Source organism: Calonectris borealis, chromosome 1 (assembly GCF_964195595.1).
Source record: "Calonectris borealis chromosome 1, bCalBor7.hap1.2, whole genome shotgun sequence".
In the NCBI taxonomy this organism is placed as follows: Eukaryota; Metazoa; Chordata; class Aves; order Procellariiformes; family Procellariidae; genus Calonectris; species Calonectris borealis.
In genome coordinates, this window is record NC_134312.1 from 122,604,638 (window position 1) to 122,630,824 (window position 26,187).

The 26,187-nt window shown below is 43.0% G+C and overlaps 1 protein-coding gene across 2 annotated transcripts in view; it reads left to right on the plus strand.

Moving 5' to 3' along the window:
• The window catches only part of AGPAT3 (1-acylglycerol-3-phosphate O-acyltransferase 3), a 95,597-nt gene that overhangs the window by 27,322 nt on the left and 42,088 nt on the right, over positions 1-26,187 (plus strand). The window contains exon 2 of one of the 2 annotated variants that reach the window (XM_075173616.1): positions 17,981-18,101. The exons of the other annotated variant lie outside the window; for it this stretch is intronic. The gene's annotated coding sequence lies outside the window, so the exon portion shown is untranslated. The remainder of the gene's footprint in view (positions 1-17,980; positions 18,102-26,187) is intronic. 2 annotated transcript variants of the gene reach the window in all.

Sequence of the window (26,187 nt, forward strand, 5' to 3'; positions counted from 1 at the left end):
TGGAGGAGGAAGGGGGAAAATACACCCTCATGAAATGTTCAGTCTCAGGATATTGCTCAAACTGGAAATCAAAGGACTATATGGTATGATTTTCTGTCCTTATCAGTTGTTCAAATAAACGTGCTAGTCCCTGGTTTTTCTAGTAGTTGTGGTGATTATAACCACAGTAACAAAGGTACATATTGGAGGGAAGGGAAGATTGAAAAGGCACCTGTCTGTCAGATTGTTGCGGATGAGTGGAATGCACCTCACTGAAGAGAGAGAAGCAGCAATATGTTTTATTGAGGTAAAATAATAGTTTGACAGAATTCAATAAATTCAATGGAATTTAACAAAGTTTAACAGTGGTTTACCAAGGTTCAGTAAGTTTGATGGCAAGGTTCACCTTATTAGTTACTGCATGGAAGAAACATACAAAGGAAAATTGAGTTAGAATCGAGTTAAAATGATTCACCCAGAGACTGGAGAGGCAAAGGGTAAGGAAGACCCTCCTGTTAAGTCACGAGGTTCGGAATGGACCTCCTTGCTTTCTAAACTCCTGATGGAGCTTAGGTGCATCCAGGCTCAATCTTAGTCTCAGACTTGGACAACGGCTTATGTCTAATGGAATTATTTATACAAAGTTTATAATAATATTGAGTAGCTACATGGATTAGTAATACTTCATTAGTATTAATTCAGCATGCTATCAGCCACTTACTGAGGATCTGTCGCGAGTAAGGGGTCTCTCCGCCTTGGACAAGGAAGGATCTCTTAGTCTCAGGTAAGGAATCTCAAACCTTGAGAGGCGTCCCTGCTCAAGGGGGGAGTCACCTGGCGTGCAGTCCAGCTGCAGTTCAGGGAGACCTCAGATTGGGCCCATCCTGGTGGTAATATTTATAGAGTGATGTAGCTGGCTGCTAGTTAATAGTATAGACAAGATAGATGTCTTCATTTTAGCTCTGGTATCTTGTTCTGTACTTTGGTTATCTTGCATTTTTGGGCTTCAAAACCGCCTTTTGAAATATTTTTCCGAGGCACCTTCACCCCCTGGTGCGTCCAGCTCTCAGGTTCACCACAGGGCATGAGGCCTGTTGCTCCTTAGTCAGCCTGAACCAAAGTACGGCTAGGGGTCAAGTGTACCCGTCACACAGATACCTGAGGCAAAAGTTTATTAAGACAAACAAAAACCCCAAGCAACAGAACCCTACTGCAGTATGGCGCGTAATATTCATAATGCTTTTTAGCAGAAGTCGTCTCTTCCCCGCAGTGCCAATGCTGGGCTTTGGCCAGGATTTTGGAGCTGCTCTCTGTGGATTCTTCTCTACGGGGGAGAGAATCTCTTTGCCAGGGCAGTTGTGGCTGGCTGTGTCTGCATGTGCAGTAGCAGCAGGCCAGGAGATCAGATTTCAGTTTTACGTGCTTCGTCTGCTTAATGTGGTTTGAACTTGAGTTAGCCTCCTCCCTGGACTGACTGTCCTCCCCGTGTGTGTGCTGCAGAGCTCTCTGAAGGAGAGCTGTCCCACTAACCTCTGCTCTTTGGACTGTTGCTTCAGGAAGTGTCAAATTGTCCTCTTCCCTGTTTCGCAGGTGTGATGGTAGTATGTCATTGCCCTGTCAGTGGCGTCTGTGTAAGCCTTTTGTGGGAACAAACTTTATTTCCCTTCCTGCTTGCTTGAGTGACCTATGCAACCTGCTGCCTGGACCCCCTCTTGACTCTTGAGATTCGTGATGTCAGGGGAGATGGGGGTTTTTCACCGTCAACTGCTCCAGGAGCACACCCAACAGACTAGACTCTCACCTTCCTGGACATCCTGTTGTTTGGGGAGGAAGGCAGAAGTAAGAGCTTTCTCTGAAGTTTTGCAGCTGCTTTTTCTCTAGCCCTGTGGAGAATCTTGGTCTGGTAGGATGCCATTGCTCTCGAGACATGAAATGACCAGCAGTGGGCACAGAGCTTTTGTGTGTGAAGAGGCACAGTCAAGGCCTTCTGTCATCAGATGGTACGGCATCTCTGCTGTGATCGAATGAAATTTTAGCAGCCCAGACCTTGCGCAAGAGTGTCTGTCATCGGTAAAGTCTCATGACCCTCGGTTCCTACCACTAGTGGTGAGCTGATGTGGGGTGAGCAATTCCAGTCTGGGTGTAGTTATGATCAAGGTTTCCAAGGCTATCTTCCAAACCTTTTACCTCCATGTAGTGGGAGTTATCAACAAGATAACCTGGACCTTTGCCCTCTGTGGATCCCCAGGCAGCGTGAGCAGTATTGATTCCAGCCTGGTGTCTGGCCCAGGACTGCTGTTAGGTAAACAGTGGGGGCAGCCCTTTGGCAGCCCTGCCAGCTTTGCACCATGGAAGGGTATTTCCGCGCCGTGGCCTCTTATCTTGCCTTGCTGAGGTGGAACGTGCTGCCTAGTTCTGCCTGTACAAAAGGTGAGACACAAATATTTCCAGTGCCCTCTGAATCACAGGTGGCTGCTGTGGACACTGAGGACGTGGATGAACCTTTTCTGAGGCTGTAATTTCAGCCTCCCACATCTGCGTCAAAAAGTTGGAGCACCCAGCATGACACTCATCTAGGACACTTATCACAGAGGAAAACCACCATGATCAGTGGCTGGGAGCAGACGGAATAGGGGAATGAAACTATGTGCCATGGCTTATTAGTGTGTGAACATGTCTGTGCTGAATAAAAAGCAAGAGATTCCCGATGCTACTCTGGATCTGCTTAACCTGCCCTCCTCATGTTTGCATGCCTGTGTATGCACACGTGTGTGCACTCTGTTCCTGGTGGCACTTAAATCAATTATCCCTTTTTGTCCCTTTTGATTAGTCTTGACAGCATTTTTGCTGGGCCTCCAGCCCTTTGGGGCTTCCTCATGTTCAGGTTTGTGCCTGACTGCTGTCACGTTCCTTTGAGGAGACCTCATCTGACGGAGTGATTTGCCATTCAGAGGAAGGGGAGTGGGCTTGAGGGGCCAGTGTCTCTGCTTTGCTGGGGGCAGGGAAGGGAAGGCAAGTTTGGTAAGATTTGTATTAGCTGCTGCCACCTCAAGGGAAAAGGTTGGTGAGGGAAGGCAGCGGTGCCTAGAGTTTTTAGGATGAGGATAGCCAAGAAATATGACAAACCATACATGTGTCCCATATGCCAAGTGTGCCTTTGGGGGATTAGGCCAGGATTATTTTTATTAACATTAACTAGAAGGGCAGAGACCTCTTCTAGAGTTGTAACAGAAGTCATCTCGTCAGTTATCACTATATGGAGCCTGTTGTTATGCTGTGTCTTCTTGGCCCAACTTAAATACTTAGGTAGAAGCTCTGTGGATTGGGGGTGATGTGTCAGCTGTCACTGGGGCTGACAGCCTTCCCCTCGCTCTTGCACTGCTGTACCTGCTGGTGTCTGTGATTATGAGGTGGGGACTCTGGATGGAGATGAAGGACTTTGCAGGAGCTGCCACCTCGCCAGGCTCTCTGCCCATCTGGCATTGAGCTGAACCAAAACCCTTTGTTGGGCCTGCTGTGAGTCCCTGTGCCAGCCCAGGGTCTCTCTTCTCTCCTCCTCCCAAGTACCCCCTCAGACTAGAGGTGCTACGGGGGGTTGGCCTACGGTGCGTACGTTGCCCCCCCGCCTGCAGAAACTTCAGGATAAGATGCCTGGGGTTGGTGAACAAGGGCTGTCTTTGCCTCTGAGAGGCAAAGGTCCTCTACATCAGAGGACCTTATGGAGGAGAGAAAAACAAACTGCTTGGTCCTTGCTGTATGGATATAATGCAGACCTCTGACTAGTTTCCCCAGGTTTGTAAAGACAGATTTCTGCAGTGTAGTGGGAGCAGCAGAAGGAGATGGAAGGCAGTATAAACTGATAGACCTATTTTTGTTCCTCCTGTAAGGGACAGGTGAAGTTGAGCTCTGAATAGGATATCCTACCATGCATGGTAATTACCTCTTTGCTATGGCCAGTGCTGTAGTGCAGGAATCTGTCCTGCGACCTGCTCAAATTTGCAGCAGGGGAAGGCAGAGAAGCACAGGGGGAGCAGGGGGAAGGGGAGAGGCAGAGGGCGAAAAGGAAGGAAAAGAGCCCCCCCAAAAGTGTTGATCCCTTGGGTTTGTTGTTTTTTTTTTTTTTTTTGCTGGCCTGCACTGAAGGGAGAGCTAGTTGGGAATATCTGGTGGCCTTTGAGGGCATCCCATCAGTAACTGTTGTGAATCTGCTTTATGCCACACAACAGCCCACCCGGATCAAGGGGTGACCTAAGCCTGTGTGCTTCTGGGGTTGTGCCACTATGCTGGGGAAGGAGGGGGACATAGTCAGGGACTTTGTGGGCTGTGTTAGCAGAATATGCTGTGTGCAGGTGTGCTCGGTCAGCAGGACTGAGCGAGGCTCTTGCACAGGGCAAGGAGTGGAGAGATGCTTTCTAGTTTAGCTGCTTGCCATGCTATGAGCAACAGCAATCTTCTGCCCTTGTGGAATTGCTTTTAAAGGCATGACAGCCTTCCCAGTCAGACTGCTGATGTTTGTTTGGCTCTCTGCAGACCCAAGATCAGCATGCTGTAATTCAGCTTGAAAACTCATCCTTCTTCCCTGCAACACATCCTTCTTCCCTAGCAACGGGTATAGAAAAGCAATTACCTGGGTTGGAATCAGAGGTGTTAACGCAGGAGGCTGCTGGTGTTGGCCGTGGGGTAGAATGGACAAAGGGAAGTGTGCATTCCCTGAACATCAATGTTCCCTCATAGGAGTTACCTGCAGGGTCTGGGCATGGGAAGCATAGAGACTGTGCTGTCTTACAGTATCTCCCGTGTGATGACCTTGGCCCCAGCACATGCACATCCTGTGGTAGGGGGTAGGGTTGATGATGTCCCCAAAGATCTGTTTGAAGATGTGTGTAGCAAGGGTATGCCTGCCATGTTGCCCCCATGCCCCCTTTAAGAAGGCAACCTTCATGTCCTTCATTTTTGCGACACCCATCACCAGTCCTCTTGCACTTGCAAGTCAGCAGTCTCGCTCCTTGGTTGGTTAGCCTCCGCTCGCCACTGGAGGAGCCTTGTCCCCCTTTCAGCATTGCTTGATGAGCGGTGTTGTTTCCGCGCGACTCCAGGTGCCACTGTGCTGGGTCTTCTGTGAGCCTGAAGGAGGTTGATTTTGCCATAGGAAGGGACATTTGGAAGGAGTACAATACAAAATAAAGCTGAAAGAAGTGATGGCATTCAGCAATGGTGAGAAAGGCAACAGAAGGCAGGGCAGGTATTGAGGAAAGAGAAATGGCACTGAGGCAAGAGAGGCCTCAGTGGAAGGCAAAGTGGATCACAAAGAATTGAGAGCTGGTGATTAACATCAAATACAGAAGTGCGAAGGGCGCTGCTTAACCCTTTGTTTAGTGTGAGGTATGCCAGGTATTGCATAAATTCATGATAGTTGAAGGGTCTTGTACTCTTGAGACATGCTGGAGAGCTTTGCAGAGGTGCAATCTGCCCATTGCTTTGGATGCTTCTGTCACCAGTGGGGTTTAGAGTGACACTCTAGATGGATCTTCTGATTTGGTTTCATCCAAAGGGAATCTGGCTTGTGCACACCAAAATCATTCTGCGGTCCGAGTCACAGAAGCAATAGGGCATTCCTTTCAAAAGCAGACTGGTGCTGTGGACTAATGTGCTATTTTAGATCAATTGAGTCTGTGGCTTCCCTGGTGCCTTTGATGCTGGCTATGGCTAGGACTCAGTGGTGTTCTTGCTGGACTTCCCTTGTTGCTTTTTCCAGCTTCTCATAGTAGGGGCAGGTGCTGGAGGTCTTGCTGGAGTCTTAATTACTCTGAATGAAGCTATTTTTGTAGCTCATGCGCTCTTGATTGCAGCATGGCTGTCCTGGGAGTGACCTCCCAAGCTGTTTGTTTGGATGTGTCCTTGTGAGTCTTGTGTTTGTGCCCCATGTTAAGGAACCAGCTCTAATCTGCAGGATGTCTGCATGGGTCCGCTCAGAAAAGCACATCAGACAGCTCTAGTGCTGAGAAACGCATGTGAGTGACTCTGTAATTACAAATGGGTTATACCTAGCTGCATATTGGCCTTTCAGTGCACAGGTTATATGTGGTCAGTTTGACACCTGAGTACTAACAAAAGCCACAAAACAGCTTAATTTGGGCATTAAATAATATAGCAGAAAGGAAGACTGCCAGAGGCAAAACCCAGTTCATTCACAATGCATGTTTCTGGACAAACTTTTCCTGACATGCTTATTCTGGAATTTAATCCATTTTGAAAAAGGGATTATCCAGTTCACAAAAGGTAGGCAAATTGTCTAAAAAAAATTGTTGTGTGAGCTTAATGGCTTTTAATCCAGGAAATAAGAATAAATTGGATATGTTGTCCCTTCTCCCACAGATGTACTTCTCTTAAGCAAACCCTAACTTTGTTTCTGTTAGAGTATGTGGTTTTTGTTTTGTGTTTAATAACCAGAGAGGGTATACAGCATTTGGTTTCTGTCTTTCAAAGGTTTTGGAAGTTTCTGTTGCCTTGCTTTGGTGTACTTTACAATGATAAACTATTTTTTGATAGTAAGGGAGGAGCTGGCAACAGTGAGAGAATTTCCATTTTTTGTGAATTTTATGTGGCTAAGAGAAGAGGATTCTTGAATTAGAGCTAGCTATTTCCTTGTCTTTAGTTTTCTACGGAAAACTAAACTGAAACTGCTGCTGGATGGGAAACATTTTAATCAGAAGGAAAAAAAATAGTTCAAAACTGGATAGGAGAATTAGGTGGGTTTGCTCAGTTAAAAGCCTTCAGAGCAGCTTGTTTTAAAATTGCGTAAAATTAACCTGAAGTCTTGTTGCCTTCCATAGTGCAATAGTAATGCAGTGCAAGGTCTTCAAAGACAAATATACAAGGGTCAGTCTGAGGTTGAAGTAATTGAAGCACATATATTTTTAACTTGGAAAGGCCTATAATTTTTTGAAAATCCAAGCTTTTACCTTGTGGCAAGTTGCAGACTCGGGTGATTTGCACTGTATGAAAGTAGTAATAACCTGCCACTGACCAAATTTACTCATTTAATATCAGCATGTGTGACGAGATGTTTCTGGTATAGTTTCATACTCTGGAGTCCCTCAACTGTCTGTTGTTTACCCTGGGATCAGAGAGCTGTCAATGTGTAGGTAATGCCAGCTGGAATAATACTTGCAGGGTATGGCTGAATGATGAGACATGTCTGTTTTCCAAGTAGGGAATATCTGGAAGGAAGGCAGAGAGGCCTTCCTTCAAGGTCAGAGGAGGGGGGAGTTTCAAGTTTACATAGAGGTAAGTATTTTACCAGTATCTTCCCATCTCCCCCCCAGCCCTTTTGCTGTTTTCATGAGTACATTAAAAGATCTAGTATAATTCAAAAATCTAAAATAACTGTGGGAAGGTAGCAGGTATCTTTCTAGAGCAGAAAATTCAAATACTGTTAGCTTCAAAATACAAGTTACCTTCCAGTTTTTGTGGATGTAAGACCCTGTCTTAAATTACTTTATTTTCTCTTTCTCTTTTAATGAAAGTTTACTACAACTAGGAGAAGCTTGCTTGACACAGTTGTGCTTTTCCTGTCTATCTGAAGTATCTCTTCCTGCACAAATAACCCACACCACTGGTAACCTGTATCCTGCCCTTGAAAAGAAATCTTTCGATAATTTGCATAAGATCAGAGGCATGAGGCTATTGGGGTGGTGTAAACACGTTGGAGGTAGCAGGGCAGGGTCCTTCGGGGCAAGAAGGTGACAGCTATAAGGAAACAGAATAAGGAAGAGATAAGTAGTCTTTTATTGCCTGAATATTTATATGATCTGAGCTGCTGCTGTTGCTGCTGACCTGAGGTTTTGTTCAAGTATGGTGTGTCCTGGAGTTGGGGGTGGTGGGTTTGTTTTGTTTTTACCAGCTAACCCACAAGGTGCCTTGAGTTTTTGGGGGTTAAACAATTAGAAACACTTCAAGGTGGCAGTTTTTAAGCATGATGCTGAAGTGTTGCATCTAAGCAGAATGACAACAAGATTACGCTGAGGAGTTTGCTTTCTGGATTGGTTTCTTTGTTTGGTTGGGTTTTTTTAAGCACCTCTTTGAATCCGAGGAAACATTATTCTGTGTACACTCCTAACCCTTAGATGTGTATGGTTGAATGGGTGGCATGACGTACTTGTTGCAGTGCTCATGTAGCTAACATTCATAAAGCAGACTTTCCAGTAGAATGTATTTTCTGCTAATGCTTCATCAGAGATCATGCTTTTTTTTAGATAGACATAAAGGAGCAAATATAGAACAACTCAGGGGCTAAAAATATCTACTTGCATTGACGTCTACTATTTTATTTTTTTTCTTTAAAAGAGACCTTTTGGATATTTAGCAAGATGCTTCATATCTGCTCAGAATCATTTTGGCTGCAGTGATTTCTAGGGAGAGACAAGTCAGCTGATCTTAGAAAATAGCTTATCTTGGTTTGATTTAAGAGTACAATGTGGGAATAGAGCAGATGCCAAGGAAGAGACTTGATGTGGGTAATGGCATAAGAAGTTTAATTACTGCAGCTGTAGAAGCTGGGCATTTGCAATCTCAGAGATTAGAAGACTGCTCAGCTCTTGTGTTTATGAAAGAAAAAAAAAAGATACTAAATACCTTAATGAAACCCTAAGATAGATATATAGAGAGATCTATATATAATGGATCTCACTGAGAAGATGGTCCCTTGATAGGAAAGCTGCTTGCACTGAATGGCTTCAGTTAAAGTCCAGGATATAGTAATTCTGGCATCCTTTTAAGTGCGAGATGAGGAAATGAATAATCTTCCAAAAGATCTCTGATCTTAGAAGCTGAGATTTTTGTAGCAGGAGAATGATTTACTTGAAATGGATTTTGAAGTAATTCTCAATTTGCAGATGATCTGCTGCGGACACGATTCCTTGTGCATAGTTAGCCACTGATTATGTTCTGAATAATCCTTTGAGATCTATGTTGAGAGAATGAACTGGTGGATCAGTTAACACGTTTAAATCAGTTTAAGATTCTATTATTACTTCAGTGCCCTGTCATGTAGAACTTCTAAATTTAATAATTTGGTGCCACACTCCTTTATTTACGAACTATGCACACATTTTAGTACCTAGAAACATTGAGATCAGCCCAAGCAAGTGTGTGCTACCCACAGTCTGGTGCTGTGGGAAGTGGGTTGTGCATGGGGAGGAAGGCGTCAGTGCTTTTTGGCATCTCGCAGGTTGTACAGCATTGGGCAACCGCTGGCTTACAGCAGGTGGAGCAGACCATTCCTGCAGCCCACCAGGCATTTCAGGGTCATGACCGCATGCCCTCTCCCAGCCGTAGCCTCCCGTTCTCCACCGATGAGCTGGGAGCACTTCGCGTTGCCTTCCCGGTGGCGTTGCTGCGGCTGCTTCTCCCTTTGAACTTAATAACAGGTCAGATGTAAATTGCAGTTTAGACATAAAAATAGCTGGCACCTGCTTCAGTCACGCTGGCCAGGGGTGAGCTGGGGCCCTGCTGCCGCCCGTGCCAGCCCTGGGGCTGGCGTGGGCGAGAGCGGTCTGGTGAGGTGTTCTCTGCCTGTTACAGGTGGAGCAGCCCCAGCCGCAGGGAGGAGCGTGGACAACCCCTTGGCAGGGTCGTTGGCTGGACTCCTGCAAGACTAATAAAACACCCATGCTGTATCACCCTTTGATCGCAAGTATTTTCTGTCTCCTCAGCCGCGTTCTCTTCTGTTTGACTTGGGTTTTTTCCTCTGTTTTTTACCTCTAATGTAGCAATTTACTCTCTTGCTGTGTTTGACCAAGGCCAAGCTAGGACAATGTAAAGATAATGCATACTCTTAGGAATTACATTGTTCTTTTAGGTTACAATTAGCTTCAAGCTTCAACAGGTTCTGATAATCTATTACTTATGTATATTTCTGATTAATTAAAAATGCTATTAAGATGGTATTAAAAAACTTTCCTTGTGTAAACAAGGGAAAAAAGACATTTGTTCAAAGGTCCAGTGCACAGGTGCTCCGGAGAAGATAAGCTAGGCCTTCTCTGCCTCGGCAGTCAGCTCTGAAGATTTCCTTTTCTTTTTTTTTTTTTTTTTAAAATTATTTTATTGTGGACCACAGTTGCTTGGAAAGGAATATGTGGAACATCTATTATTTTTTTGAGATCCTAAAGAGCTGATGCCTCCAAAATTATCACCTCGTTCACTGCGAAATGCCTCACCCATAACAAAGAATTTTTTTTTTTTCTCAGGATGTATGTGTATTTAACTGTTCCTTCCTTGTTTATGCTACTGAATGAGATAGGATAGCAAATGCAGCTAGTTTCACCGTTGCCTGTTCAGATCTTAGCTGCAGCAGTTCAGAATTTTAAAGCTTTCTTTAAAAGGCTTTTACTTTCTTAATGCAGAATGCTAAGGGTTTTGGGCAGGCAGTAAACTTTTAATTAGTTCAAGTGCTTTATGATAGACTTTATTTCTAAAATGCCATTCATGTTCATTAAAGTTCTTAACTAGATTGCTGTTCTAGATCCTTTTAATTTCACTTGTATTTGAATTATGAACAGTGAATAAACAGAAATGTGTGTAGTGAGTTTAGTCTAACTAGGGGGAGTAAAATAACTACTGGGGAAGAGGATCCCTCATCTACAAATAGCTGCCACGCAGGTTTGTGCCCAGTGCTAGGATATGGCCGTCTCCTGGGGTTTGCTGGTGCTAGCACTGATAGCAGTAGGCGCTTTGCAAACAACTTGGAAGCTTGGAGGATCTCCAGCGTTAAGGCAGAGGTGGACAACAGTGAGGCAGATGAGGGACAGTGCTGGAGAATATTTTTAGCCAAGCCTGCTTGACTCATGACCCTGGTGACAGTCTCTTGCTAAAAGGGAGTTAATGTGGACAGGGAAGGGGTGTGTATGGGTGAGCTCAAGGAGATGACGCGAGTCTGGCGTGCTGGGCACACACTGGTTGCTGGGAGTTTTAATCCTGATGTGACTAATGCTTCATATACATGTTTTCATTTTGGAACCTTACAAATGTGAGGCCCGTGAAGGAGAGGTATTTCGGCCAGATTTGCTGCAGTTCTCAAATCCCACGAGGTAACTCCTTCCTATTAACTTTATCTGTAAATTCATAGGAAAATGATTAATTTGGAGTACCTGGAAAGCCTGCTTGTGGAAGATCAGAGCATGAAAGTTAATAATCAATTGTTTCTCATTAGTGGGTGAAGAATTGTGTTTTGGGATTTTTTTATTTTCCTGACTGAAGGCCATTTAAAGACCTACGTCTCTAAACGTTACCTATAAATCTATTGCACACCAAAGAAAACATCAGAGCAATGGGAGAGAAAAGCTGTGTGATGGAGGCGTCCCCCTGAACGCAGTGTGGGGACCCTCAGCCCCAGGGTTTGGGGCAGGGCACAAAATGAAGGCGGTGGAGGAGCACTGTAGCAAAAAGGAATGTGCCGCTATAAAGGTCAGCCAGAGGAAATCAGCAGAGGGTGTTTGCAACTGTTTTGCGGGTTTTTTATAAAGACTTGAAAAGTGAAAGAAGGAGGGAAATTAGGAAATTAAGCTTACACCTTACCCTGCAGATCATTCCTGTGTACGTTTTCCACGGTCACTCCACAGCAGGTCTCTCTCTATAATATTTAGGAACGGAACACAGCACTTAACTATCCTTATTTCTGTGAAGGCGGTTCTTTATGTAGCTCTGTGTTAGGCAGAACTGTGTTCTGCTATTGCCATAAGCATTTTCTGTAATGGGCATGTTCTAAGCAAAAGAATATTCCAGTGTTTAAAAGGAAAAAAAAAAAAAAACAAACTGGAATTACTCTGAACGCGACAGACTTCTGTTATATATTGTAGTAGGAAAAACTTACGTTTACAATTAAATAGCCATTTACAAAAATCATTTAGGTCCTCTTTCAGAGCCTACTTCTTCCCAGAAGCCAATTTAGGCAATTATTCTATAAAGCACAGATGAGCTTGCCTTAACGTTCAAGATTTATTCACAATTTACATTTCATTAATAAACCCAACTAAAACCCAAGCACTCTCAAACACAAGGAAATACAGAAACCTTGCCCAAGCCTACTCAAATTTCCCTTTTACACTTATTCTTTTATGCTGTTTTTTTATCTAGGCCTTTAGTTGGGGTAAAGTCATGGCAAAATCTCAGAGGTAACTAGTCTCTAAGAAATTGCAGATAAATTACAAGATTTCTTGGGAGTAAACCTGTCTGGACTGTAACTGGGGTAACATTTCCCAGGACAGGGCACACTTAACTTAGTTCAAAGTTGTTCTGCCCTAGTTGTTTAGGGCAGCTGTGGCTTTCCCAGCTTATGTCATTTCATATGGCCATGGTTTCCTTTCCTGTATGTCACATTTGAAGCTAGGAGTGGGATGAAAGCTTTCCAATGAAGCACTATAGTGCTATACAGATGTCTGAGTTAACTTGCTGAGGACTTATCCTATTTCTGATCTCAAGTATCAGAAGCCTTATAACCTCTTTAACCAAGAATAATTCAACCTCTTCAAATTGGACCAGAATTGTCTACCAAGTCTTGCTGCAATGATCTCGGACATTGCTTGCTCCTCTAGATGTTATCAGCCGTTGGTACTGCAGAAGGGACCATGTGCAGGTGCTTCAGCCCCAGCAGTTCACAGCTGGAAAATCCTGGTGGAGTTTGCTGCCTTTAAAAAAAGAATAATAAAAGAGAGTCATGGCAAGAGCCCACCTTTATCACGGGTTTAAACTAACACATTGAGCTGTGAATTGGAGCAACTAAAGTGCAGGGTATGAAGGTGTTCCAGCTATGAAGCAGTGATCCCTAGCAGAAGGCTGGGATGGACAAGAGGGGGCAGTAATGTTTTAGGCTGCCACAGCTGAACCTGCTGGCGGATATTTATCCATCAGAGCCCTGGCTCTATAGGCAGCTATGGACAGAGTTAGATGTAACTGGTTTTCTGCTGGTGCTCAAGTTCTCTCTCAGTGAGTGAACAGAGAACTTTGCAGAGTTATGAAGCCACAAATACATTCATCCACTTCATTCTTGCTTATCTGTTCACCGTCTTACAAAGAGAAGCTCAAAACTGAAGTGTTTGGTTGCAAGTTGCAAGGGAAGATTAAACGCTTTGTTTGCTGCAGAAGTCTAATTTCCATCTTGAAAAGGGAGAGATTCTGTCTGTCATTGGTCCATCTAGGTCAGTAGTTGGCTTATAATGGATGCCTGACAAAAGGATTTACAGTCAACACAATGACTGCTATTTGCTCTGTCATATCCTCCTAATTTCTATTTCATTAATAATTCCGGTCCCTCTCTTTTCAGTCTACTTATGCCACGTATAACAGCCATGACAAGAAGGTTCACAGTTCAGTTATGCATTATGGTGGTGGGGGGAGACGGGACACACTTCTAATTGTTTGTTGTAAACTGCTCATAATTTATTGACATTCTCCTAGTTTTTCCTACTATGAGTGAAGACCTCTTTTTCTGAAAGCACTTTCAGAGTCAATCGTTTCCAATTACCACTAGGGAAGCATTCAGTTTTTAGGGGCTCTCTTTCTAAGAGATGATGGACACAGTAGTAGGATGGTGGCAGGAAGTAATTTCCTGAAGCCGTTCTGTTAATATCTGTATGATTCGGTAAGACCTTGAGAGAGGTTTGCCATGAAACTAGTTTTACTATCTAGGGAGAAAGTTAACTTGAGATTAAAAACACATTATCAAGCCTTTTTGTTCTCTTTTTTTGCTAACTGCCATTCTTCCGTCAACATCGGGATATTATCGTGTGGAAGATGGTCTTTAGGGAATGGACTGAGCTGTGGGTTGAGCAGATAATCAGGAGATTCAAAGGTATCGATACTTCCTATGGTGAGGAAGGAAACTGACCAGAAAATGGATTCAGTAGTTTTAATAAATTAAAAAAAAAAAAAAAAGAAGAAACAAACAAAGACAAAAACGAACGAAATGTTCCACTTGTGAGATAATGCTGAAGACAGAGTTGTATATGTCCACTTTTGAGTCCTGTATGTCCTAAATGTTGGAGCGCTGAGAATATTTTCAAAGCTGTGGTATCAAAGTAGCTAATGGAAACATGGTTTTGGAGGTTATCATACTGAATTTAATGCAAGGTACTATGCAAGAGAGAAACTGTGTAAGTGTTTAAGTGCGTACACATGCATTTATATTTAACTGGGGACTTTTTTGAAATGGAAAAATATGTGTGTACTTAAATGTGACTCTTTTATCCTCAATGTACTGCCTAAATCTGTTCGTTCAATCTCAGAAGACATCAGAAAGGCAATTTGATACAACTTGCAGTTTCCAGTTCATGGTTTTTTTAATATATATATATATTTTATATAAATTTTTTATATAAAATTATTTTATATATATATATTTTTAATATATATGTGTGTGTGTGTATATATATAAAATCATATATATCTATATATTTTTTTTAATAAGTAGGGAAGATTAGGATCCTAAATGGGAATAGCTTCTCTCTCTTTCTTCAGGGCTCAAGTACCCCTTATGCAGGCATCTGTACAATAAACAGTGTCAAACCGAAACTTGCTTTCAAATCCTGTTCTCTTGTATAACACTGCTGTGCTTCAGTATCGAACAGAAATTATTCTCCTACCATTTGCAGTGTTTCATTCTGAGAACTTTGACCTCAGTTTTATCAGTTTTAGTAAAATGTCTGCATGAGAGACGCTATACACAGGCAGTGAAAAGGCAAAGATCCCTTTGACACGCCATGAAAGCAGTGTTCAAGAATCGCTTTGAGATCAGAAAATGTGCTTGTTCCGAGGAGCTTGGCTTGAATGATGCAATTTGTTGAACTGTGGCATGCTCTGTTGCATCAGTTCTACAGATCTCTTTCTTGTGGGATATTGGGAAGTAGGATGAGATGCTGTTCAGGGCTTGCTGCGCTTTTTTAATGCACACTTTTTATTGCCATAGTTGCATGTGAGGATTTTAATGTAAACAAAATGGCTAACATTACTATTTCAAATTAGGAGATACTTCTTTGCCTTTTAGGTATGCTGGAAGATTACAATAACTATTTACAGTTTCCCCATATAAATCTGCTTCCTCCCACCCCCACCCATAACTCTCACACCATGTACCGCCTTCCTCCACCAGCACTGAGAACTGAAACAGCTGCTTTTGGTGATGGTTTCATAGACCCTTCAATTAATGTTTAGATGGGACAGCCTCAAAAATGGTTGGAGCTATAGAAAGCAGGTAGTGTGTCGTAATGTCCTTCTCGTAACAAAGGCCTCCTGAAGCATGTAGGTTTATTGTCACCAAAAGCTTCTCCCAGAGCTTTGCTATTCTGATAGGCTCCAGCCTAAACTTACTGCTGGCCAGCTGATACCTGTTTGTTCTGGTATCAGCAGCCTTTTTTGGCTCAAATGGTTTATTTCCCTTCCTAGTGGTTATCTTTACTGTCTTACAGGGTGCAATCGCGTCCCCTGTAAATCCCCCTGCATCCTTTTGCCGTGCATGCCGGTCTCCATGTGTGCTGTCAGTGCTGGAAATCCTCCTTCACCTTCCTGTGTTTCTAGTGCCTTCTTTTGGAACATGGGCAGCCTCTCTTGTGCGGTATTCCAGATGGGATTTTAGCAGTGCCTCCTATGTACTTCCCTGTACTTCCTATCTCTGTTGGAAACGTTTCTCTGGATACATCCTAGGATTGCATGTGTGTTTTTCACAGCTGCATCTGGGTGGTGACTCACATCCATTTTGTGCTAGGATGGGCTAGCACATCCAGGCCCTTCTGCTCCAGGCACTGATCATCCTCCAGTGTCTAGCTGGGGCAGGGCATGTTTATTTTATATATGTGATTGTGCATTGTATATTAGTGACTTTCATCCCACTCTTATGGCTCCAGTCTTTAAGGTCATGGTGCCTGTTGTACAACAACTCAATTCACCTTCATGTTCAGATTGCTTCCCAACTTTGTCATCAGCTGCCATAATTACTTTTTGTATACAAGCCATTAATCAGTTAAAAATGAAGCAGAAAACTGTTCGTTGGCTTTTATTTAGTGTTTTCATTAGGAACTTCCAAGGTGTCTGCAGCTTTTTCTTCCCATGCTGTCTGTCACCATCTCTTTTGGGCAGGGTCTTTATTGGTGTTACAGTTCCTCTACCAGTCTCCAACTTTGCATATTTGATGCAACACCACATGGAAAAGCATTGAATAATGTTTGTTGAAAATCCAGATAACTGAGGCTTACTTGTATTTATTTTGAGTTATCTCCCTTCAGCAAACCTGTTGTGTCCTGATCTCTTTGTAGCTGTACGACTTTATTCTTCTTTGTCAGTCTGCTGAAATGGGTTCTGTAGCCTTTCTTCTATGCAGCAAGTCAAACTGGATCATAAAAGTACTGGCATTAAAGTCTTGAATTGAATCTACGCCTTCCGCATTTATAGAGGTAGTTGTCTATGGGGTTTGAATATGGTTGAATTTAATTGAGTGTTGAGCAGGTGCTTGTGTTGTTTTTGTTGGACAATTTTGAAGACAAAGAGGTGCAAAAAGTGGTGTATGTTTTTAAAATTCTTGCCTAGTCATCTGTTTTCCTTCTCTCGAATGGCAGTAGTGGAAGATGATACACTGTGTGCCGAAAAACAGCAAATGTGTTTTGACATAAAACTTCCCTTGGGCAATGTGCCAGCCCAGATGGACTGGCAGCTAGTGATGCCATTAACTGTATACAGACCTAAAGCTGAGCTAGATGGGTAGTAGCTAGCTGAATGGCTAACTGGCATTTCCTAGTATGGTTTGGTTTCAACAGCATGTTTACACAAATTTGTCTGAAGTACGTTGGAATTGAGCAGTTTTCGAATGGTATGATATCCAGGGTAAATATATATGGTATGAACCTACATGCGTGGTCTTTATTTCTGTTCCTCTGATAACACCATCACAGAAGTCTTTAAGTGGCCGAACGATTCAGTACTGGTTACATCCCGTGGCAGATACCTGCTGGGCATCCTGATAGACACGTACATTTTCCTGTAGACCTTACATCCTGGTTAAAATAAGTTGTAAATGAAGTGATTTGTGTGAGAAGAGCATTTTTTGTTGTTATGGCTTTAAACTTTGCTGAAGGTAGTGGTGGGTTAAAGAAATGCTTTATATTAGCTTTTGTGATACATCTGACTTGTTGGGCAGATGTTTGAAGAATTTTTTTTTTTCTTTGTTTTTTTTTATTTTTAAGGAAAACCAGGTTTGCAGTTTGGTAAATCTGAGTTTCTTTGGGGATTTTCTTTTTTTTTGAGTTTGATTTGTAGATTTCTGCACAAAACTTTCACGGCATAAGGCTTGTGAAATTAGATAACACGCTTTAAACAAGCCACCTCTGGGTAAAGTACATCTCTAATTACTGAGACTAAATTATGTGGAAAGTGAGCTTGTGTCTGAAGTAAATCTTCAGTTCAGTAATCTAAAATTAAATAATGATTAACTTAATTGCTTCAGGATCATAAAAAATGCTCTTAATAAAATATAGGGATTAAGTGTGTGTTTTGGGAACGAGTAATTGCTTCTGCTTCATTTTCAGTAACTTCTATCAAGGCAAGGTTTGTAGGTAAAAGAAATACCTTTTGTTATGCTGATTAGTAAAGCTAGGAAAAGTAGGCTAGTTCTTGAGTATGCGAACCCTTTCTCCGTTCTCAATAGAAGCTGCAATTTCACTACTAAATATAAATTGAGAACACTTGCCTTTAATTTTGTAGATACATGCTAGTTAGACCCTCTGAAAGCGATAGTAGTTGGTACCTGTGGAGCAGAGTGTAATATTAGTACATGGGAAGGGGGATTAAGTAGGGTTTTTTTCCCCAAAGAAAAGAGAAGGATGGGAAATTTTAATAAGAAGAGTTTGAGTTAAAGAATTTGTGACCTGGGTTAGCAGCTGCATGTTGTTTGCATTGTATTTTGCTTCTAAACAAAATATTTCTACCTTCATTCATTGAAGAATATCTTTTTTGCTTATAGGCAAATGAGAAAGCAAATCTCTTGAAACATAAACAGTGGTACTTCCCTGGAGGGAGGAGATGGGAATTCTCCTGTTGCTCTGAGTGTTGCCAGGTGCCAGAAGTGGTCCCCAGTGGTGGTGGTAAGAAAGAAATCTTCCCCCACATTTCTGTATTTGCGTTTTGTCTGTAGCAATAAGATGCTTTTAGCAAAAAATGGGGGTGCAAATCCTGTTCTTTTCATAGAGCTCTATGAATTGCTGGGAGAGACATCAAAAGTCTCCCACTCTGAGAATTTTAATTTAGGGACGAAATCAGCACTTCAGCTTGTTGCTTGCTGTAGTGTTTGCCCCTGCTCTCTCATGTATGCTATATGTGTTGGTAATCATTCCAGCAAAGACTTAACCACAAATAAACCCCCAGAGGACTCTAGAAATACTAAACTATCGCCTCCCCCTTAAATGTAGAAGGGGAACTGTGGCCTTACAGTGCTTTGAGGACCTCCTTTACAAAGTTCTTAGAAAACTCTTGAATGCTGACTCTGGGGTCATCTTAGGCTGCCTTTAATCCAAACATCCTTAAATTTTGTCCAGTAACCAGATATGGAAGTATTAAGTTATAGCAACAAACTTCCTTCTTTTTGCCCTTTTTTGTAGTCTCTCCTACAAACGGTGACAGCAGAAGTGGAAAGCTGATAAGACCCCACTGATACAGCAATAGGACAGGGTTTTTCCAGGACAAGACCTTAAAACCCAGGAGTGGTTAGTGTCAGATGTTGACATTTTAATGATGATCTCTGATACCCTGCCCCTTCATGGGCTATTAGTAGCTTTTTTATAGGAAAGTAATTTAATCTTGGTGATTTTGCAAAGACCCAGAGTGTTGCTTTAGTATTCTATAACCTTTCAAGGTCTATTATAGGACAAGTAATCTCCCAAGAAACTTTCATTTCTGTGAGATATTTCTCGAAGCTCTGATGCACAGGGCAATAGATACTGGATCAGCCACAGTCTGTGTTCAGGGCATGTATTCTGACCCCATGCAAAGTTACCTCCCTTTTGAAGATGTACATTTTCCTGCTATAGAGGAAGTTAAAACGTTTATCCCAGATTATATTAGGTGGGCAAATAACCACTTTATGTGAGCCCCAAATATTCTTGGATCAAAATTTTGCCCCCCAAAATTAGTTATTGCAGCTGAATCGGGTTAATGCTGACCATCTGCAGCTTTGGTGGGTGGAGGGAGATGCAGTAGGTTGACTCATGAAAGTAGCCTTGTGTCATGGTGACCAGCTACTTTCAAAACCGGTTCTGCAAAATGCTTTTGCCCGGGCTCATTGCCGTCGGTGTAAGAGCAATTCCCCAGAAATACACGAAAGCCATTTTTTATGCATTTGCTGTTTAGTAGCATATTTTTCAGTTTACATGGCTGCAACTTTTGCTTTTCTTCTTTGTGTGTAAGGCCTGAAAAGGTCATCAATGTGAGTGTTACTGAGAAGCTAAAATATGCTTGGGGGGTAGGATTTTGAATTGTGCACAGCTCTTGTGTTTTCAAGCACTGCTTCTGTTTGAAGAAGACAGAACTTGGGCTTCTCATACTCAGCCCTGCAGGCTGCCAAGCCTGGTGCCTGTGTCCCTTGTGTAGTGCGTGCCTGGATGTCTTATCTCGGGTCGCTAGAACCTGCAAGGAGGAATAATCTGGAAACCAAATGTTCTGAAGTAAGTGGATGGCTGTGCTGGAAGCTGCATGGGTTGAATAATCCTATGAATAATTCCTTCAGCCTTCACCTTCTTGATTGTTCAGAGAAATCCTGGGCAGGTCGATAGATATTAATATGGATTAGAGAAATTGTACTAAGAGCTTTTCAGCGTCCCAGTGAATGCTGCTTCTGCGGAGCAAATCTCCATTTCATGAACCAAAGCATGACTGATACCAACAGGCACACGGTCAAGGAGGTGAGGGACTGAATTACAGGGAGGCCAAATTATGATAGCATTTGCCATAGCAGCCGTCCCTTCCTGTTGGGGTTTATGCATAGGCAGAGGTCCTATAGGTATCATCTGCTGCTATTGTCCTTATTGTGTGCCTTCATGAGGGGATTTCTCTTTCTCAGACTTGCCAGTGTTACAATTTGTAACAACTGTTGGAAGATTCAATTTTCATATAAACTTAGTTGGGGGCCACAGAGAAAGGAAAAAAAAAATCTTTGCAAAGCACTTGTGGACTTAAAGATCCAGCAGGCTAGACCAAAAAGCAGCTTACAAAAGCAGTCATGGCAGTCACAATTTCAAGAGTTTTCTATAGTTCAAGCAAGGAGAAATGTAAAGTATGTCAGAAAACCAGTTACATTTTCTGCTTTCGTATTTAATTTGCCAATGTGGAAGCTGTGGTAATGGGCTATTTCAAAGCCCATTAGACAGAGGCCTCTTCACTGGCAGACTGGTATTCTGAAAAGCTGCTACCAGAGATACGATCCCTGCTGTTAGTCTGGTGCGGTGTGCCTTTTAAGCTAAGAGTCAATTTTGCACAACGTGCGGAAGTAACATTCTCTCCTCTCTGTTTTTAATAGATAGTGCACTGAGTCGGGACACTATGAAAATGAGAAAGGACTGTTTTTCCTTAGTAGCCTACAAACACTCGAGAAGGTCCGGGTGTGTTAGGTGCATTATAGCATGGAGCACTGTTGTGGTTTAACCCGTCAGGCAGCCAAACACCACACAGCCGCTCGCTTACTCACCCCCTGCCCAGTGGGATGGGGAAGAGAATCAAGGAGGGGGTGGGGGGAAGTAAAATTTGTGGATTGAGATAAAGACAGTTTAATAGAACAGAAAAGGAAGGGAAAATGATGATGATGATGATGATGATAGAATATGCAAAATGAGTGATGCACAATGCAATTGCCCACCACCTGCCGACTGATGCCCAGCCAGTCCCTGAGCAGCGGTCACTGCTCCCCAGCCAACTCCCCCCAGCTTATATACTGAGCATGACGTCATATGGTATGGAATACCCCTTTGGCCAGTTGGGTCAGCTGTCCTGGCTGTGCTCCCTCCCAGCTGCTTGTGCACTTGGCAGAGCATGGGAAGCTGAAAAGTCCTTGACTCGTGTAAGCACTACTTAGCAACAACTAAAACATCCGTGTGTTATCAACATTCTTCTCCTACTAAATCCAAAACACGGCACTATACCAGCTACTAGGAAGAAAATTAACTCTATCCCAGCTGAAACCAGGACAAGCACTCTTCTGCAAGGTGGAAAATGTTGCTCTGAACTCTTTCAGGACAGGGCGAATATTGTCTCCATGTCCTTCACTTCAGTATGTCTCCTCTAACTACTTACACTCTCCGCGTATAAGAGGCGGGCACCAGAAGATCAGCTCTCCTTGTTGTGACTTTTATTTGGAAGAAGCGAGCATGACAACTGTGTTTTGTGAAGTACTCAGTCCTCTCAATCTTTGAAAACACTCGGACTGCGCCCCACTAAGCTTTGCTCCCCAGGAAGCTTAGGGAAAGGGCAGTCTTGTCAGGCGATGCTGGCTACAGTTGTGCCTGGGACCCCACGCTGTTCAGCCCTGCCAGTGCGGTCACCGCTCTGGGCCAGCACAGGGACCGCTTCTAGCTGGGGGGATCAGCTGGTGGAAATCAAGGACCAACGACCAAGGACCAAAACTGGGTCTGCTAGGGATGATTATTTTGAGAAGAAAAAATAATCCAAACTAAAAGTGCTTTATAAGAAGCTATAATGGCATTTACTCTTACTCTTTTATAATTGTTTTGAAAATGTCAATGTTGCCATGGGAGCAGTTGTTTTCACATGTTTTTTTAAGTTGCGAAGGCCACACATTCAGGACCTTTGACAGTATTTTCCAAAGCAGCAGAAAGTACAGATGGGAATATGAATGCTGTCGCAGTGTGTGTTTCAGGACGATATTATTATGCCTTACCAGCAAGGCCAGTTTTGTATCAAGGGTTCATTTGCTCAATCTCTGCGCCTGTGTCTCCCTCTTAAAAGAGCCTGCCTTTCCAACTTGGTTGTGGTGGTCAAGTTTAATGGGACAAGAGGCCTGATGCACAAGAGAGGCTTGGCTTGAGACCAAGGAGTTAAAGGTCACACAGCCGAATGCATTTGTGATTGAAAACAGCTGGCAAACAAAGGACACCCCCCCCTAAAAACAGAACAAGCCTTGCTCCTACTGCGATGTAAGGAGAAGAACAGAGAGAAGGAAGCTGAGCACGGTGTGAGCTGGTGATGCAGATGCTGGGCTGTTGTGGCAACTGCTGGTGCCGTACCGTGGCAGAGAACAGGTATATGTGCCGGAGCTGGCCGGGTGAACAGCAACCAGCCATGAGCGTGGGCTGCTCACCCGCACCACGGGACCTGGCTACCGCAGCTTGTTTTGCTGGTCCCTTCTGGATGGCTGTCCGGGCAGATATTCCTTGCCCTGACTTTGTGAGATTTTGCCTTGTTCAGTCAGAAATCATATGGGTACTTTGAATCTTTTATTGCAAGATGGGAGCAAAAAGCCTAAGCATCTCCTCGTGTGGTTCTTTTTCCTGTACTGAAGGTATAGCAATGCCAGTTGTTATCGTCATGTGTGCCCCAGAAGGAAAACATCGTCACTGTTTATGACTGTAGGCCAGTGTAGTGCTAGGATATTTGGTAACATAAACTTACAGCCCAGTTGTAAGTGTTAAGGCTGTTTGTCCCTCTGTGCCTACCATTAGCAGTTTCTCAGCTTTATTAGGTTAACTGTTCCCTAAGCGAGTCTACCGAAATTATCTATTTGCTGAAAAATTCTAAACAAAAACAAAATAAAAAAACAAACAAACAAAAAAAACCCCCAAAAAACCCCAACCAAAAAAAACCCCAAAACCAAAAAAAAACCGCCAACAGTTTAGCTTCAGATATATCTTGTTGGTACAGACCTGGGATGAGTAATAACTATAAAAGCAGTTATACAAGCAAACCTCAGGACATGGTGATCTTAAGCATGAGTTAAGAGTGAGCCTTTAGCACTTGCCTGAGAGTAGGGACTGTGAACAGTCAATCAAACCAGGCATGGGATAAGCTCCCAGTCGCCTGGAAGTAATGAACTTAGTTACAGTAAAATACTTCTTATTAATGCAGTGAAGTTTCAATTATTATAGGTATTTCCAAAATCTGGCTTATTATAGTAAAGGTAAAAGGAATTTAAATAGAATGAATCAAAAGAAGTAATTCATGTTTAATGGACTTGAAAGTGAACAGCACAGACTGCAGACTCAAGAAGCAATTATACATTGCTGAATAAATAGCATGAAGGTTCTTATTATATGTCTTGATTGGAGAAATATTGATTCTTTTAGATTAGTTCTGGTAATTAGACCAGTCTGCTTGTTTGTTTATTTTAAATGAAGCTAGCCTGGTTTGCTAGACTCATTGTCTGTAAATGTGTTCTATATTAACACATTGCATTGAACTGCAGACAGTCTTTAATATCCTTGAATATCTGATTTTGTTGGCATTTAATTGCAGATGAGCCAAGGGTTATGCTGGCATATAAAAATGAATCATAAGAGTGTAAATGCTGCTTCTCAAACTATTACTCTGCCTGACTGAGGAGCATTTGAAGAGCAATGCCAACCTAGCAGCGGTGACATCCATAATTCAAGTGTGGCACACTTTGAATTCTGGCTCTTTTGAATATAAGGCTTTGCTACAATAAAAACCTCTGTTTACTAATTAGCTTCTAATTTTTCAAATGATGGGGAGCAATTTTTGACTTGGCAGTCCAACTATTCTGAAATCCTGCGAGCTCCAAGAGAGATCGGTGCCTACTTTTATGCTGTAACTTCACATTTCACATTACTTTCAGTGCTTTGTAACTGTGCCAGGTAACAGAAAACAACCTCTGCTCCAGTGATCTTGCGCATCTCTGACTGAAGTGGAAACGATGTGGTGGAACGTACAGAGATGTAGAAATTTCCCCACAGGCAGCTGCCCACCTGGCTCGAGTTAGGTCACTGAGAAATCTCCCATGGTCAGATTAATATCAGTACCATGGCACCTGCAGGACTGAGAAAGTACTCACAGTGTCAGAATTATTTTAATGTCCTTTTGTCTAGGTCCAATCAGAGCTAATTTACCTGAGGCGATGATAAAAAGAGCAGAGAGCATCTGTGAAAACTCCCCTGCTTTTGCTGTCAGTTGTGGAGCAGCCCTCCTGCAAAGTAGCTGTCTGAATTTTGCTGGTGCAAGGCAGGCATGCATTTCTAGTAGGCTAGTCATCTCAAGGATCCTGCAGCCTTCAGTAAAAGGATATTTAGGTCGCCTCCCTCTCAAACATTGTGTTAAAAGACTACTCTTCAGAAGAAGCTGAACAAGTGAAACTGAATCGCGACAACACAAACCAGTCCTGGATTTCTGATCTTTGTTGGCAGCATCTTTCAAAGACTGTGTGTTACCATAGAAGGGTCCCCTGCTCTGCAGAATTCAGAATGGTTTGACTTAACTATATACGCTACAAGAGGCTTATTTAGCAATAGGATGCCAAACTACCAGGAGATGGAAGATCTTAAGAACTGGGGAGAGCTGTAGATGTTTCTTTTCAGGTCTTTTTCTCATGTGGATTTTAAAATAGATGGGCTGTTTACAGAGGGGCTGCCCTTCAGTTTCCCAGCTGAATGTCCGACAACAGCCTGGACTTTAACAGCATACAGACTTTCCACTTCTAAGTTAATTCTTTGAATGAGTGGGACGCTGTATTTATAAAGTGTTCTGGTTGTAATTTTTAAAGATTTCACCATGTGTAAAAGCACAGGTTCATGCGCAATGCAGTTCATCTTTGTGTTCAAATGTGATCTTCAAATTTGTGTAGGAGAGAAGAGCTTTTTCTTTTTGTGGTGGTTTGTTTGGGGTTTTGGGGGCTTTTTTTCGTTGTTGTTCAGGGTGGGTTTTTTTCCATTTACCCTGAAAAGATTGTGTGGTGTGTGGCTGCTACCAGTATTGGTAGTCAGGCCAGAACGGGCTGGTGTGATCTTGTCTGAAAACAGAACAAAAAACTTTGTCCGGCATGTATTTGGTTTTGCTAACAGTCTGCTTGATAGTCTGCTCTGTCTTTTTAGAAAGGTACCTGCTTTTGTGTATATGCAAAAAGAGATCTCACCACAAGGATAATTATGAATTCAGACTGATAACAGCCTTGTGAAATATTTGTCAGTGAAATAATCTGAAGGAAGTATAGCTGTTGTGTTCAGGTAGGAACACGCTGCTGATGGCAGCCGAGGTGACAGGAAAGAGAATAAAAGTTGAATCCTGTACAAGGAAGAAGGGGGGTGATGTGGGCCCCTGCCCTGCTGTACAGCTCTACCTTTCTTGCTTTATTACCCATTGGGCTGTGAATAGCAGACTGCACACAGCATTGTACAAAGCAACATTGCACTGCACATCCGCCTCTGCCTCCGCAGGATCAAGCTCCCCGGTGCAATTCAGGCTGCCAATTCAGCTCACGTGAACCGACTGAGGAACTGTTTGGGTTGTGTACCTGTTGGTTTTCCAAGCCACGTTTTTCACTTATTATTCCTTCCTGACTGCAAAACAATAGGGTTTTATCTTAAGCTGCCTCGGTGACAGTCAGTCACCCAGCAGAACACCTACCGCTTCTGCTTTTAGTATTTTTACTTCTCTCTCTCTCACTCCCCTGTGATGGAGATCTTTCAAACCCAGATTTTTCAGAACGGTGGCTTTCGTCTTCCCTCCCCCTCCATGTGGCCCCCACCTCCCTCCCAGATCGAACCCCGGAAAATTTGCTGGTGGAAGCGTAGACTTCCTATAAAGAAATGTCTAGAGGAGGGATCCTTGTCCATGTGACAAATGTCAGTCTGGTGACAGTAGGCTGGTTGGTCTTTCTCACTTGTCACAGATCCCTCAAGAAGGTTGGGGGCCGAAAAGTTACAAATGAGTGGCACATATTCTGCTTCTCAGCTATCTTTTAGAGCAGCCTTTCTCCATTGCTGGTAAGCTGTGAGCAGTTAGCAGTTTGGAGGTACATTTGTAGGGTAAAATAGTGCGAATGCTCTTCTGGGGAATTTCTGGATTTAGTATAGCAGAGCGCTTGCAGGGGAAAACTTCCCTGCTGTCTCTCCTTGGTTTTGCAACTGTGATTCTTACAGCACGTGGATAGCTCTGGTGTCATCTGGGCCCTTCGCTTTATGTGTTATTCGTTTACTTACTTATTTAATAATCATCATC